Here is a 13,147-nt window from a genome sequence, read left to right on the forward strand (position 1 = left end):
TGAAGCGCGTTTGACCGTGAGGGGAGGGTGGCCTAACAAAAAAGGGGTTGGCCTATGCAAATTAAAAGCGCGTGGAGTGGAATCCTGGGGAAAAAAAAAAAAAAAAAAATCAGCCGCCTGCGCTTTTGTTATGCGCCCAGACTTGGTTTGAATGTCTTCCTCAGGGTGGTGTCTGTGTCATTCTCCACAATGGGTGCCTGTCTTAAGCCCTGTGGCCTTGCAAGCGGCAAACCATTTCTGGTTATCGCTTCTCGGCCTTTTGGCTAAGATCAAGTGTAGTATCTGTTCTTATCAGTTTAATATCTGATACGTCCCCTATCTGGGGACCATATATTAAATGGATTTTTAGAACAGGGAGATGGAAAAAGAGCTTGCTCACTTCACTCCACGTATCAGCCCAGTATGGCAGTTTCTCTGGGAATGGTGCACTCACTCTCTTAAGCGGTTTCCAAAGACAGATTGAATTGAAATCGGGATAAGCAAGTAGTGTTTTCAAAGCATGATTTGAATGCTTTTTTCCAATGTCGCCGCTCTGCAATTAGTTTTTCTTGGTCCAAGTTGCACATTTCCAATTCCTTAGCCTTGATTTAACTTGACCAACTCTTCTACTACTACTACTACTACTACTACTACTACTACTACTACTACTACTCTTATTCACCGCTATATGGGAGGCATTGCACTGTATTCAATGTGTCCGTAAAATAACGATCTATCTTGGCCTTTGCTGTTTGGTAGGTATAGGTGTGACAAGCTGCAGTAATGTGTTTGGCTTTGGATAGCTACATTTCTGCACACCCACCTGCTACAAGGCCTGCAGCCCCTTCGCCTCAGAACTTCCCCAGTCTTAATTCAAGCATTCAATTCCTACCACATCCCTCATGCAATGATATGTCGCTTCATTTTTGAAACATTGTCCCCCTCTTGTGGCCTTCCAACTTTGAAATTTACTGTTCAATTTTGAATTAATTCATATATGAATAAAATGGAAAAGCAACGATTTATCTGGCGAGTTATTTGAATGTTCTGCCTACGTCCACCTGTCTGACAGACGGACGGTATTCTAGTGGCTTGTAGCAGCAGCAGCAGCAGCTAGGTGCGCTGCTTGCCTGCAGTAAATAGGATGTGTCCATCCATGGAACACTGTGATAGGAATCATGCCATTCATAGCACACAATGCTTGGATGTGTTCGACCACGTCTCACAATGGGACCACGTGTCACAATGGGCAGCCCACAGTCTGTAGCAGCTGCGCAGTAGTATTCAGCTTCAGTCTGCTGAGTGAGCCTGAGCAGACAGGTGGGCCATGCTCGCCTCCTGGTTACAATATCTGGCACCAGGAGAGTTAGGCCACGTTCACACGCTGCGGATTCCGCTGCGGATTAATCCGCACGGATTTAGCAAAAACCGCAGATAATCCGCAGGTCCAAAGACCTGCGGATTATCTGCGGTTTTGCCTGCGGTTTGGTCCTGCGGATTCACTATCTCCACAATGGTGGAGATAGGAACCCGCAGTGTTTTCCACAGAAAGAATTGACATGCAATTCTTTCTGCGGATTCAAAACCGCAGCAAATCCGCGCGGTTTTTTCCGCAGCGTCGGCACAGCGTTTTTTTTTACCCATTCAAATGAATGGTACTGTACACCGCAGCTAAAACTGCTGCGTGTCTGTAGCGGCCAATCCGCAGCGTGTGCACACAGCCTTAAAGCAAGACCTTTCATTTAGGGAGGGTAGTAGAGGGGGCGGTGTAGGAGCAGTGCTCCTCTGGCCTCTTTCCTAGTACTGAAGCGCGTTTGACCGTGAGGGGAGGGTGGCCTAACAAAAAAGGGGTTGGCCTATGCAAATTAAAAGCGCGTGGAGTGGAATCCTGGGGAAAAAAAAAAAAAAAAAAATCAGCCGCCTGCGCTTTTGTTATGCGCCCAGACTTGGTTTGAATGTCTTCCTCAGGGTGGTGTCTGTGTCATTCTCCACAATGGGTGCCTGTCTTAAGCCCTGTGGCCTTGCAAGCGGCAAACCATTTCTGGTTATCGCTTCTCGGCCTTTTGGCTAAGATCAAGTGTAGTATCTGTTCTTATCAGTTTAATATCTGATACGTCCCCTATCTGGGGACCATATATTAAATGGATTTTTAGAACAGGGAGATGGAAAAAGAGCTTGCTCACTTCACTCCACGTATCAGCCCAGTATGGCAGTTTCTCTGGGAATGGTGCACTCACTCTCTTAAGCGGTTTCCAAAGACAGATTGAATTGAAATCGGGATAAGCAAGTAGTGTTTTCAAAGCATGATTTGAATGCTTTTTTCCAATGTCGCCGCTCTGCAATTAGTTTTTCTTGGTCCAAGTTGCACATTTCCAATTCCTTAGCCTTGATTTAACTTGACCAACTCTTCTACTACTACTACTACTACTACTACTACTACTACTACTACTACTACTACTCTTATTCACCGCTATATGGGAGGCATTGCACTGTATTCAATGTGTCCGTAAAATAACGATCTATCTTGGCCTTTGCTGTTTGGTAGGTATAGGTGTGACAAGCTGCAGTAATGTGTTTGGCTTTGGATAGCTACATTTCTGCACACCCACCTGCTACAAGGCCTGCAGCCCCTTCGCCTCAGAACTTCCCCAGTCTTAATTCAAGCATTCAATTCCTACCACATCCCTCATGCAATGATATGTCGCTTCATTTTTGAAACATTGTCCCCCTCTTGTGGCCTTCCAACTTTGAAATTTACTGTTCAATTTTGAATTAATTCATATATGAATAAAATGGAAAAGCAACGATTTATCTGGCGAGTTATTTGAATGTTCTGCCTACGTCCACCTGTCTGACAGACGGACGGTATTCTAGTGGCTTGTAGCAGCAGCAGCAGCAGCTAGGTGCGCTGCTTGCCTGCAGTAAATAGGATGTGTCCATCCATGGAACACTGTGATAGGAATCATGCCATTCATAGCACACAATGCTTGGATGTGTTCGACCACGTCTCACAATGGGACCACGTGTCACAATGGGCAGCCCACAGTCTGTAGCAGCTGCGCAGTAGTATTCAGCTTCAGTCTGCTGAGTGAGCCTGAGCAGACAGGTGGGCCATGCTCGCCTCCTGGTTACAATATCTGGCACCAGGAGAGTTAGGCCACGTTCACACGCTGCGGATTCCGCTGCGGATTAATCCGCACGGATTTAGCAAAAACCGCAGATAATCCGCAGGTCCAAAGACCTGCGGATTATCTGCGGTTTTGCCTGCGGTTTGGTCCTGCGGATTCACTATCTCCACAATGGTGGAGATAGGAACCCGCAGTGTTTTCCACAGAAAGAATTGACATGCAATTCTTTCTGCGGATTCAAAACCGCAGCAAATCCGCGCGGTTTTTTCCGCAGCGTCGGCACAGCGTTTTTTTTTACCCATTCAAATGAATGGTACTGTACACCGCAGCTAAAACTGCTGCGTGTCTGTAGCGGCCAATCCGCAGCGTGTGCACACAGCCTTAAAGCAAGACCTTTCATTTAGGGAGGGTAGTAGAGGGGGCGGTGTAGGAGCAGTGCTCCTCTGGCCTCTTTCCTAGTACTGAAGCGCGTTTGACCGTGAGGGGAGGGTGGCCTAACAAAAAAGGGGTTGGCCTATGCAAATTAAAAGCGCGTGGAGTGGAATCCTGGGGAAAAAAAAAAAAAAAAAAATCAGCCGCCTGCGCTTTTGTTATGCGCCCAGACTTGGTTTGAATGTCTTCCTCAGGGTGGTGTCTGTGTCATTCTCCACAATGGGTGCCTGTCTTAAGCCCTGTGGCCTTGCAAGCGGCAAACCATTTCTGGTTATCGCTTCTCGGCCTTTTGGCTAAGATCAAGTGTAGTATCTGTTCTTATCAGTTTAATATCTGATACGTCCCCTATCTGGGGACCATATATTAAATGGATTTTTAGAACAGGGAGATGGAAAAAGAGCTTGCTCACTTCACTCCACGTATCAGCCCAGTATGGCAGTTTCTCTGGGAATGGTGCACTCACTCTCTTAAGCGGTTTCCAAAGACAGATTGAATTGAAATCGGGATAAGCAAGTAGTGTTTTCAAAGCATGATTTGAATGCTTTTTTCCAATGTCGCCGCTCTGCAATTAGTTTTTCTTGGTCCAAGTTGCACATTTCCAATTCCTTAGCCTTGATTTAACTTGACCAACTCTTCTACTACTACTACTACTACTACTACTACTACTACTACTACTACTACTACTCTTATTCACCGCTATATGGGAGGCATTGCACTGTATTCAATGTGTCCGTAAAATAACGATCTATCTTGGCCTTTGCTGTTTGGTAGGTATAGGTGTGACAAGCTGCAGTAATGTGTTTGGCTTTGGATAGCTACATTTCTGCACACCCACCTGCTACAAGGCCTGCAGCCCCTTCGCCTCAGAACTTCCCCAGTCTTAATTCAAGCATTCAATTCCTACCACATCCCTCATGCAATGATATGTCGCTTCATTTTTGAAACATTGTCCCCCTCTTGTGGCCTTCCAACTTTGAAATTTACTGTTCAATTTTGAATTAATTCATATATGAATAAAATGGAAAAGCAACGATTTATCTGGCGAGTTATTTGAATGTTCTGCCTACGTCCACCTGTCTGACAGACGGACGGTATTCTAGTGGCTTGTAGCAGCAGCAGCAGCAGCTAGGTGCGCTGCTTGCCTGCAGTAAATAGGATGTGTCCATCCATGGAACACTGTGATAGGAATCATGCCATTCATAGCACACAATGCTTGGATGTGTTCGACCACGTCTCACAATGGGACCACGTGTCACAATGGGCAGCCCACAGTCTGTAGCAGCTGCGCAGTAGTATTCAGCTTCAGTCTGCTGAGTGAGCCTGAGCAGACAGGTGGGCCATGCTCGCCTCCTGGTTACAATATCTGGCACCAGGAGAGTTAGGCCACGTTCACACGCTGCGGATTCCGCTGCGGATTAATCCGCACGGATTTAGCAAAAACCGCAGATAATCCGCAGGTCCAAAGACCTGCGGATTATCTGCGGTTTTGCCTGCGGTTTGGTCCTGCGGATTCACTATCTCCACAATGGTGGAGATAGGAACCCGCAGTGTTTTCCACAGAAAGAATTGACATGCAATTCTTTCTGCGGATTCAAAACCGCAGCAAATCCGCGCGGTTTTTTCCGCAGCGTCGGCACAGCGTTTTTTTTTACCCATTCAAATGAATGGTACTGTACACCGCAGCTAAAACTGCTGCGTGTCTGTAGCGGCCAATCCGCAGCGTGTGCACACAGCCTTAAAGCAAGACCTTTCATTTAGGGAGGGTAGTAGAGGGGGCGGTGTAGGAGCAGTGCTCCTCTGGCCTCTTTCCTAGTACTGAAGCGCGTTTGACCGTGAGGGGAGGGTGGCCTAACAAAAAAGGGGTTGGCCTATGCAAATTAAAAGCGCGTGGAGTGGAATCCTGGGGAAAAAAAAAAAAAAAAAAATCAGCCGCCTGCGCTTTTGTTATGCGCCCAGACTTGGTTTGAATGTCTTCCTCAGGGTGGTGTCTGTGTCATTCTCCACAATGGGTGCCTGTCTTAAGCCCTGTGGCCTTGCAAGCGGCAAACCATTTCTGGTTATCGCTTCTCGGCCTTTTGGCTAAGATCAAGTGTAGTATCTGTTCTTATCAGTTTAATATCTGATACGTCCCCTATCTGGGGACCATATATTAAATGGATTTTTAGAACAGGGAGATGGAAAAAGAGCTTGCTCACTTCACTCCACGTATCAGCCCAGTATGGCAGTTTCTCTGGGAATGGTGCACTCACTCTCTTAAGCGGTTTCCAAAGACAGATTGAATTGAAATCGGGATAAGCAAGTAGTGTTTTCAAAGCATGATTTGAATGCTTTTTTCCAATGTCGCCGCTCTGCAATTAGTTTTTCTTGGTCCAAGTTGCACATTTCCAATTCCTTAGCCTTGATTTAACTTGACCAACTCTTCTACTACTACTACTACTACTACTACTACTACTACTACTACTACTACTCTTATTCACCGCTATATGGGAGGCATTGCACTGTATTCAATGTGTCCGTAAAATAACGATCTATCTTGGCCTTTGCTGTTTGGTAGGTATAGGTGTGACAAGCTGCAGTAATGTGTTTGGCTTTGGATAGCTACATTTCTGCACACCCACCTGCTACAAGGCCTGCAGCCCCTTCGCCTCAGAACTTCCCCAGTCTTAATTCAAGCATTCAATTCCTACCACATCCCTCATGCAATGATATGTCGCTTCATTTTTGAAACATTGTCCCCCTCTTGTGGCCTTCCAACTTTGAAATTTACTGTTCAATTTTGAATTAATTCATATATGAATAAAATGGAAAAGCAACGATTTATCTGGCGAGTTATTTGAATGTTCTGCCTACGTCCACCTGTCTGACAGACGGACGGTATTCTAGTGGCTTGTAGCAGCAGCAGCAGCAGCTAGGTGCGCTGCTTGCCTGCAGTAAATAGGATGTGTCCATCCATGGAACACTGTGATAGGAATCATGCCATTCATAGCACACAATGCTTGGATGTGTTCGACCACGTCTCACAATGGGACCACGTGTCACAATGGGCAGCCCACAGTCTGTAGCAGCTGCGCAGTAGTATTCAGCTTCAGTCTGCTGAGTGAGCCTGAGCAGACAGGTGGGCCATGCTCGCCTCCTGGTTACAATATCTGGCACCAGGAGAGTTAGGCCACGTTCACACGCTGCGGATTCCGCTGCGGATTAATCCGCACGGATTTAGCAAAAACCGCAGATAATCCGCAGGTCCAAAGACCTGCGGATTATCTGCGGTTTTGCCTGCGGTTTGGTCCTGCGGATTCACTATCTCCACAATGGTGGAGATAGGAACCCGCAGTGTTTTCCACAGAAAGAATTGACATGCAATTCTTTCTGCGGATTCAAAACCGCAGCAAATCCGCGCGGTTTTTTCCGCAGCGTCGGCACAGCGTTTTTTTTTACCCATTCAAATGAATGGTACTGTACACCGCAGCTAAAACTGCTGCGTGTCTGTAGCGGCCAATCCGCAGCGTGTGCACACAGCCTTAAAGCAAGACCTTTCATTTAGGGAGGGTAGTAGAGGGGGCGGTGTAGGAGCAGTGCTCCTCTGGCCTCTTTCCTAGTACTGAAGCGCGTTTGACCGTGAGGGGAGGGTGGCCTAACAAAAAAGGGGTTGGCCTATGCAAATTAAAAGCGCGTGGAGTGGAATCCTGGGGAAAAAAAAAAAAAAAAAAATCAGCCGCCTGCGCTTTTGTTATGCGCCCAGACTTGGTTTGAATGTCTTCCTCAGGGTGGTGTCTGTGTCATTCTCCACAATGGGTGCCTGTCTTAAGCCCTGTGGCCTTGCAAGCGGCAAACCATTTCTGGTTATCGCTTCTCGGCCTTTTGGCTAAGATCAAGTGTAGTATCTGTTCTTATCAGTTTAATATCTGATACGTCCCCTATCTGGGGACCATATATTAAATGGATTTTTAGAACAGGGAGATGGAAAAAGAGCTTGCTCACTTCACTCCACGTATCAGCCCAGTATGGCAGTTTCTCTGGGAATGGTGCACTCACTCTCTTAAGCGGTTTCCAAAGACAGATTGAATTGAAATCGGGATAAGCAAGTAGTGTTTTCAAAGCATGATTTGAATGCTTTTTTCCAATGTCGCCGCTCTGCAATTAGTTTTTCTTGGTCCAAGTTGCACATTTCCAATTCCTTAGCCTTGATTTAACTTGACCAACTCTTCTACTACTACTACTACTACTACTACTACTACTACTACTACTACTCTTATTCACCGCTATATGGGAGGCATTGCACTGTATTCAATGTGTCCGTAAAATAACGATCTATCTTGGCCTTTGCTGTTTGGTAGGTATAGGTGTGACAAGCTGCAGTAATGTGTTTGGCTTTGGATAGCTACATTTCTGCACACCCACCTGCTACAAGGCCTGCAGCCCCTTCGCCTCAGAACTTCCCCAGTCTTAATTCAAGCATTCAATTCCTACCACATCCCTCATGCAATGATATGTCGCTTCATTTTTGAAACATTGTCCCCCTCTTGTGGCCTTCCAACTTTGAAATTTACTGTTCAATTTTGAATTAATTCATATATGAATAAAATGGAAAAGCAACGATTTATCTGGCGAGTTATTTGAATGTTCTGCCTACGTCCACCTGTCTGACAGACGGACGGTATTCTAGTGGCTTGTAGCAGCAGCAGCAGCAGCTAGGTGCGCTGCTTGCCTGCAGTAAATAGGATGTGTCCATCCATGGAACACTGTGATAGGAATCATGCCATTCATAGCACACAATGCTTGGATGTGTTCGACCACGTCTCACAATGGGACCACGTGTCACAATGGGCAGCCCACAGTCTGTAGCAGCTGCGCAGTAGTATTCAGCTTCAGTCTGCTGAGTGAGCCTGAGCAGACAGGTGGGCCATGCTCGCCTCCTGGTTACAATATCTGGCACCAGGAGAGTTAGGCCACGTTCACACGCTGCGGATTCCGCTGCGGATTAATCCGCACGGATTTAGCAAAAACCGCAGATAATCCGCAGGTCCAAAGACCTGCGGATTATCTGCGGTTTTGCCTGCGGTTTGGTCCTGCGGATTCACTATCTCCACAATGGTGGAGATAGGAACCCGCAGTGTTTTCCACAGAAAGAATTGACATGCAATTCTTTCTGCGGATTCAAAACCGCAGCAAATCCGCGCGGTTTTTTCCGCAGCGTCGGCACAGCGTTTTTTTTTACCCATTCAAATGAATGGTACTGTACACCGCAGCTAAAACTGCTGCGTGTCTGTAGCGGCCAATCCGCAGCGTGTGCACACAGCCTTAAAGCAAGACCTTTCATTTAGGGAGGGTAGTAGAGGGGGCGGTGTAGGAGCAGTGCTCCTCTGGCCTCTTTCCTAGTACTGAAGCGCGTTTGACCGTGAGGGGAGGGTGGCCTAACAAAAAAGGGGTTGGCCTATGCAAATTAAAAGCGCGTGGAGTGGAATCCTGGGGAAAAAAAAAAAAAAAAAAATCAGCCGCCTGCGCTTTTGTTATGCGCCCAGACTTGGTTTGAATGTCTTCCTCAGGGTGGTGTCTGTGTCATTCTCCACAATGGGTGCCTGTCTTAAGCCCTGTGGCCTTGCAAGCGGCAAACCATTTCTGGTTATCGCTTCTCGGCCTTTTGGCTAAGATCAAGTGTAGTATCTGTTCTTATCAGTTTAATATCTGATACGTCCCCTATCTGGGGACCATATATTAAATGGATTTTTAGAACAGGGAGATGGAAAAAGAGCTTGCTCACTTCACTCCACGTATCAGCCCAGTATGGCAGTTTCTCTGGGAATGGTGCACTCACTCTCTTAAGCGGTTTCCAAAGACAGATTGAATTGAAATCGGGATAAGCAAGTAGTGTTTTCAAAGCATGATTTGAATGCTTTTTTCCAATGTCGCCGCTCTGCAATTAGTTTTTCTTGGTCCAAGTTGCACATTTCCAATTCCTTAGCCTTGATTTAACTTGACCAACTCTTCTACTACTACTACTACTACTACTACTACTACTACTACTACTACTACTACTCTTATTCACCGCTATATGGGAGGCATTGCACTGTATTCAATGTGTCCGTAAAATAACGATCTATCTTGGCCTTTGCTGTTTGGTAGGTATAGGTGTGACAAGCTGCAGTAATGTGTTTGGCTTTGGATAGCTACATTTCTGCACACCCACCTGCTACAAGGCCTGCAGCCCCTTCGCCTCAGAACTTCCCCAGTCTTAATTCAAGCATTCAATTCCTACCACATCCCTCATGCAATGATATGTCGCTTCATTTTTGAAACATTGTCCCCCTCTTGTGGCCTTCCAACTTTGAAATTTACTGTTCAATTTTGAATTAATTCATATATGAATAAAATGGAAAAGCAACGATTTATCTGGCGAGTTATTTGAATGTTCTGCCTACGTCCACCTGTCTGACAGACGGACGGTATTCTAGTGGCTTGTAGCAGCAGCAGCAGCAGCTAGGTGCGCTGCTTGCCTGCAGTAAATAGGATGTGTCCATCCATGGAACACTGTGATAGGAATCATGCCATTCATAGCACACAATGCTTGGATGTGTTCGACCACGTCTCACAATGGGACCACGTGTCACAATGGGCAGCCCACAGTCTGTAGCAGCTGCGCAGTAGTATTCAGCTTCAGTCTGCTGAGTGAGCCTGAGCAGACAGGTGGGCCATGCTCGCCTCCTGGTTACAATATCTGGCACCAGGAGAGTTAGGCCACGTTCACACGCTGCGGATTCCGCTGCGGATTAATCCGCACGGATTTAGCAAAAACCGCAGATAATCCGCAGGTCCAAAGACCTGCGGATTATCTGCGGTTTTGCCTGCGGTTTGGTCCTGCGGATTCACTATCTCCACAATGGTGGAGATAGGAACCCGCAGTGTTTTCCACAGAAAGAATTGACATGCAATTCTTTCTGCGGATTCAAAACCGCAGCAAATCCGCGCGGTTTTTTCCGCAGCGTCGGCACAGCGTTTTTTTTTACCCATTCAAATGAATGGTACTGTACACCGCAGCTAAAACTGCTGCGTGTCTGTAGCGGCCAATCCGCAGCGTGTGCACACAGCCTTAAAGCAAGACCTTTCATTTAGGGAGGGTAGTAGAGGGGGCGGTGTAGGAGCAGTGCTCCTCTGGCCTCTTTCCTAGTACTGAAGCGCGTTTGACCGTGAGGGGAGGGTGGCCTAACAAAAAAGGGGTTGGCCTATGCAAATTAAAAGCGCGTGGAGTGGAATCCTGGGGAAAAAAAAAAAAAAAAAATCAGCCGCCTGCGCTTTTGTTATGCGCCCAGACTTGGTTTGAATGTCTTCCTCAGGGTGGTGTCTGTGTCATTCTCCACAATGGGTGCCTGTCTTAAGCCCTGTGGCCTTGCAAGCGGCAAACCATTTCTGGTTATCGCTTCTCGGCCTTTTGGCTAAGATCAAGTGTAGTATCTGTTCTTATCAGTTTAATATCTGATACGTCCCCTATCTGGGGACCATATATTAAATGGATTTTTAGAACAGGGAGATGGAAAAAGAGCTTGCTCACTTCACTCCACGTATCAGCCCAGTATGGCAGTTTCTCTGGGAATGGTGCACTCACTCTCTTAAGCGGTTTCCAAAGACAGATTGAATTGAAATCGGGATAAGCAAGTAGTGTTTTCAAAGCATGATTTGAATGCTTTTTTCCAATGTCGCCGCTCTGCAATTAGTTTTTCTTGGTCCAAGTTGCACATTTCCAATTCCTTAGCCTTGATTTAACTTGACCAACTCTTCTACTACTACTACTACTACTACTACTACTACTACTACTACTACTACTACTCTTATTCACCGCTATATGGGAGGCATTGCACTGTATTCAATGTGTCCGTAAAATAACGATCTATCTTGGCCTTTGCTGTTTGGTAGGTATAGGTGTGACAAGCTGCAGTAATGTGTTTGGCTTTGGATAGCTACATTTCTGCACACCCACCTGCTACAAGGCCTGCAGCCCCTTCGCCTCAGAACTTCCCCAGTCTTAATTCAAGCATTCAATTCCTACCACATCCCTCATGCAATGATATGTCGCTTCATTTTTGAAACATTGTCCCCCTCTTGTGGCCTTCCAACTTTGAAATTTACTGTTCAATTTTGAATTAATTCATATATGAATAAAATGGAAAAGCAACGATTTATCTGGCGAGTTATTTGAATGTTCTGCCTACGTCCACCTGTCTGACAGACGGACGGTATTCTAGTGGCTTGTAGCAGCAGCAGCAGCAGCTAGGTGCGCTGCTTGCCTGCAGTAAATAGGATGTGTCCATCCATGGAACACTGTGATAGGAATCATGCCATTCATAGCACACAATGCTTGGATGTGTTCGACCACGTCTCACAATGGGACCACGTGTCACAATGGGCAGCCCACAGTCTGTAGCAGCTGCGCAGTAGTATTCAGCTTCAGTCTGCTGAGTGAGCCTGAGCAGACAGGTGGGCCATGCTCGCCTCCTGGTTACAATATCTGGCACCAGGAGAGTTAGGCCACGTTCACACGCTGCGGATTCCGCTGCGGATTAATCCGCACGGATTTAGCAAAAACCGCAGATAATCCGCAGGTCCAAAGACCTGCGGATTATCTGCGGTTTTGCCTGCGGTTTGGTCCTGCGGATTCACTATCTCCACAATGGTGGAGATAGGAACCCGCAGTGTTTTCCACAGAAAGAATTGACATGCAATTCTTTCTGCGGATTCAAAACCGCAGCAAATCCGCGCGGTTTTTTCCGCAGCGTCGGCACAGCGTTTTTTTTTACCCATTCAAATGAATGGTACTGTACACCGCAGCTAAAACTGCTGCGTGTCTGTAGCGGCCAATCCGCAGCGTGTGCACACAGCCTTAAAGCAAGACCTTTCATTTAGGGAGGGTAGTAGAGGGGGCGGTGTAGGAGCAGTGCTCCTCTGGCCTCTTTCCTAGTACTGAAGCGCGTTTGACCGTGAGGGGAGGGTGGCCTAACAAAAAAGGGGTTGGCCTATGCAAATTAAAAGCGCGTGGAGTGGAATCCTGGGGAAAAAAAAAAAAAAAAAAATCAGCCGCCTGCGCTTTTGTTATGCGCCCAGACTTGGTTTGAATGTCTTCCTCAGGGTGGTGTCTGTGTCATTCTCCACAATGGGTGCCTGTCTTAAGCCCTGTGGCCTTGCAAGCGGCAAACCATTTCTGGTTATCGCTTCTCGGCCTTTTGGCTAAGATCAAGTGTAGTATCTGTTCTTATCAGTTTAATATCTGATACGTCCCCTATCTGGGGACCATATATTAAATGGATTTTTAGAACAGGGAGATGGAAAAAGAGCTTGCTCACTTCACTCCACGTATCAGCCCAGTATGGCAGTTTCTCTGGAATGGTGCACTCACTCTCTTAAGCGGTTTCCAAAGACAGATTGAATTGAAATCGGGATAAGCAAGTAGTGTTTTCAAAGCATGATTTGAATGCTTTTTTCCAATGTCGCCGCTCTGCAATTAGTTTTTCTTGGTCCAAGTTGCACATTTCCAATTCCTTAGCCTTGATTTAACTTGACCAACTCTTCTACTACTACTACTACTACTACTACTACTACTACTACTACTACTACTCTTATTC

At 46.5% G+C, this 13,147-nt stretch overlaps 8 non-coding genes across 8 annotated transcripts; all 8 read left to right on the top strand.

The window, feature by feature from the left end:
• The first annotated feature begins 243 nt into the window (after positions 1-243).
• LOC141080103 (U2 spliceosomal RNA) lies at positions 244-434 on the top strand. The gene has a single exon (XR_012228698.1). It is a non-coding gene; the product is annotated as a U2 spliceosomal RNA (small nuclear RNA).
• Positions 435-2,026: 1,592 nt separating this feature from the next.
• LOC141080104 (U2 spliceosomal RNA) lies at positions 2,027-2,217 on the top strand. Its single transcript, XR_012228699.1, has one exon. It is a non-coding gene; the product is annotated as a U2 spliceosomal RNA (small nuclear RNA).
• A 1,595-nt stretch (positions 2,218-3,812) lies between these two features.
• LOC141080105 (U2 spliceosomal RNA) lies at positions 3,813-4,003 on the top strand. Its single transcript, XR_012228700.1, has one exon. It is a non-coding gene; the product is annotated as a U2 spliceosomal RNA (small nuclear RNA).
• A 1,595-nt stretch (positions 4,004-5,598) lies between these two features.
• LOC141080106 (U2 spliceosomal RNA) lies at positions 5,599-5,789 on the top strand. Its single transcript, XR_012228701.1, has one exon. It is a non-coding gene; the product is annotated as a U2 spliceosomal RNA (small nuclear RNA).
• A 1,592-nt stretch (positions 5,790-7,381) lies between these two features.
• LOC141080107 (U2 spliceosomal RNA) lies at positions 7,382-7,572 on the top strand. The gene has a single exon (XR_012228702.1). It is a non-coding gene; the product is annotated as a U2 spliceosomal RNA (small nuclear RNA).
• Positions 7,573-9,161: 1,589 nt separating this feature from the next.
• LOC141080108 (U2 spliceosomal RNA) lies at positions 9,162-9,352 on the top strand. The gene has a single exon (XR_012228703.1). It is a non-coding gene; the product is annotated as a U2 spliceosomal RNA (small nuclear RNA).
• A 1,594-nt stretch (positions 9,353-10,946) lies between these two features.
• On the top strand, positions 10,947-11,137 carry LOC141080109 (U2 spliceosomal RNA). Its single transcript, XR_012228704.1, has one exon. It is a non-coding gene; the product is annotated as a U2 spliceosomal RNA (small nuclear RNA).
• Positions 11,138-12,732: 1,595 nt separating this feature from the next.
• Positions 12,733-12,922, top strand: LOC141080111 (U2 spliceosomal RNA). Its single transcript, XR_012228706.1, has one exon. It is a non-coding gene; the product is annotated as a U2 spliceosomal RNA (small nuclear RNA).
• The last annotated feature ends 225 nt before the right edge of the window (positions 12,923-13,147 follow it).

Source organism: Dendrobates tinctorius, unplaced genomic scaffold, assembly GCF_039654945.1.
Source record: "Dendrobates tinctorius isolate UK_male_01 unplaced genomic scaffold, ASM3965494v1 ptg000754l, whole genome shotgun sequence".
Classification (NCBI taxonomy): Eukaryota; Metazoa; Chordata; class Amphibia; order Anura; family Dendrobatidae; genus Dendrobates; species Dendrobates tinctorius.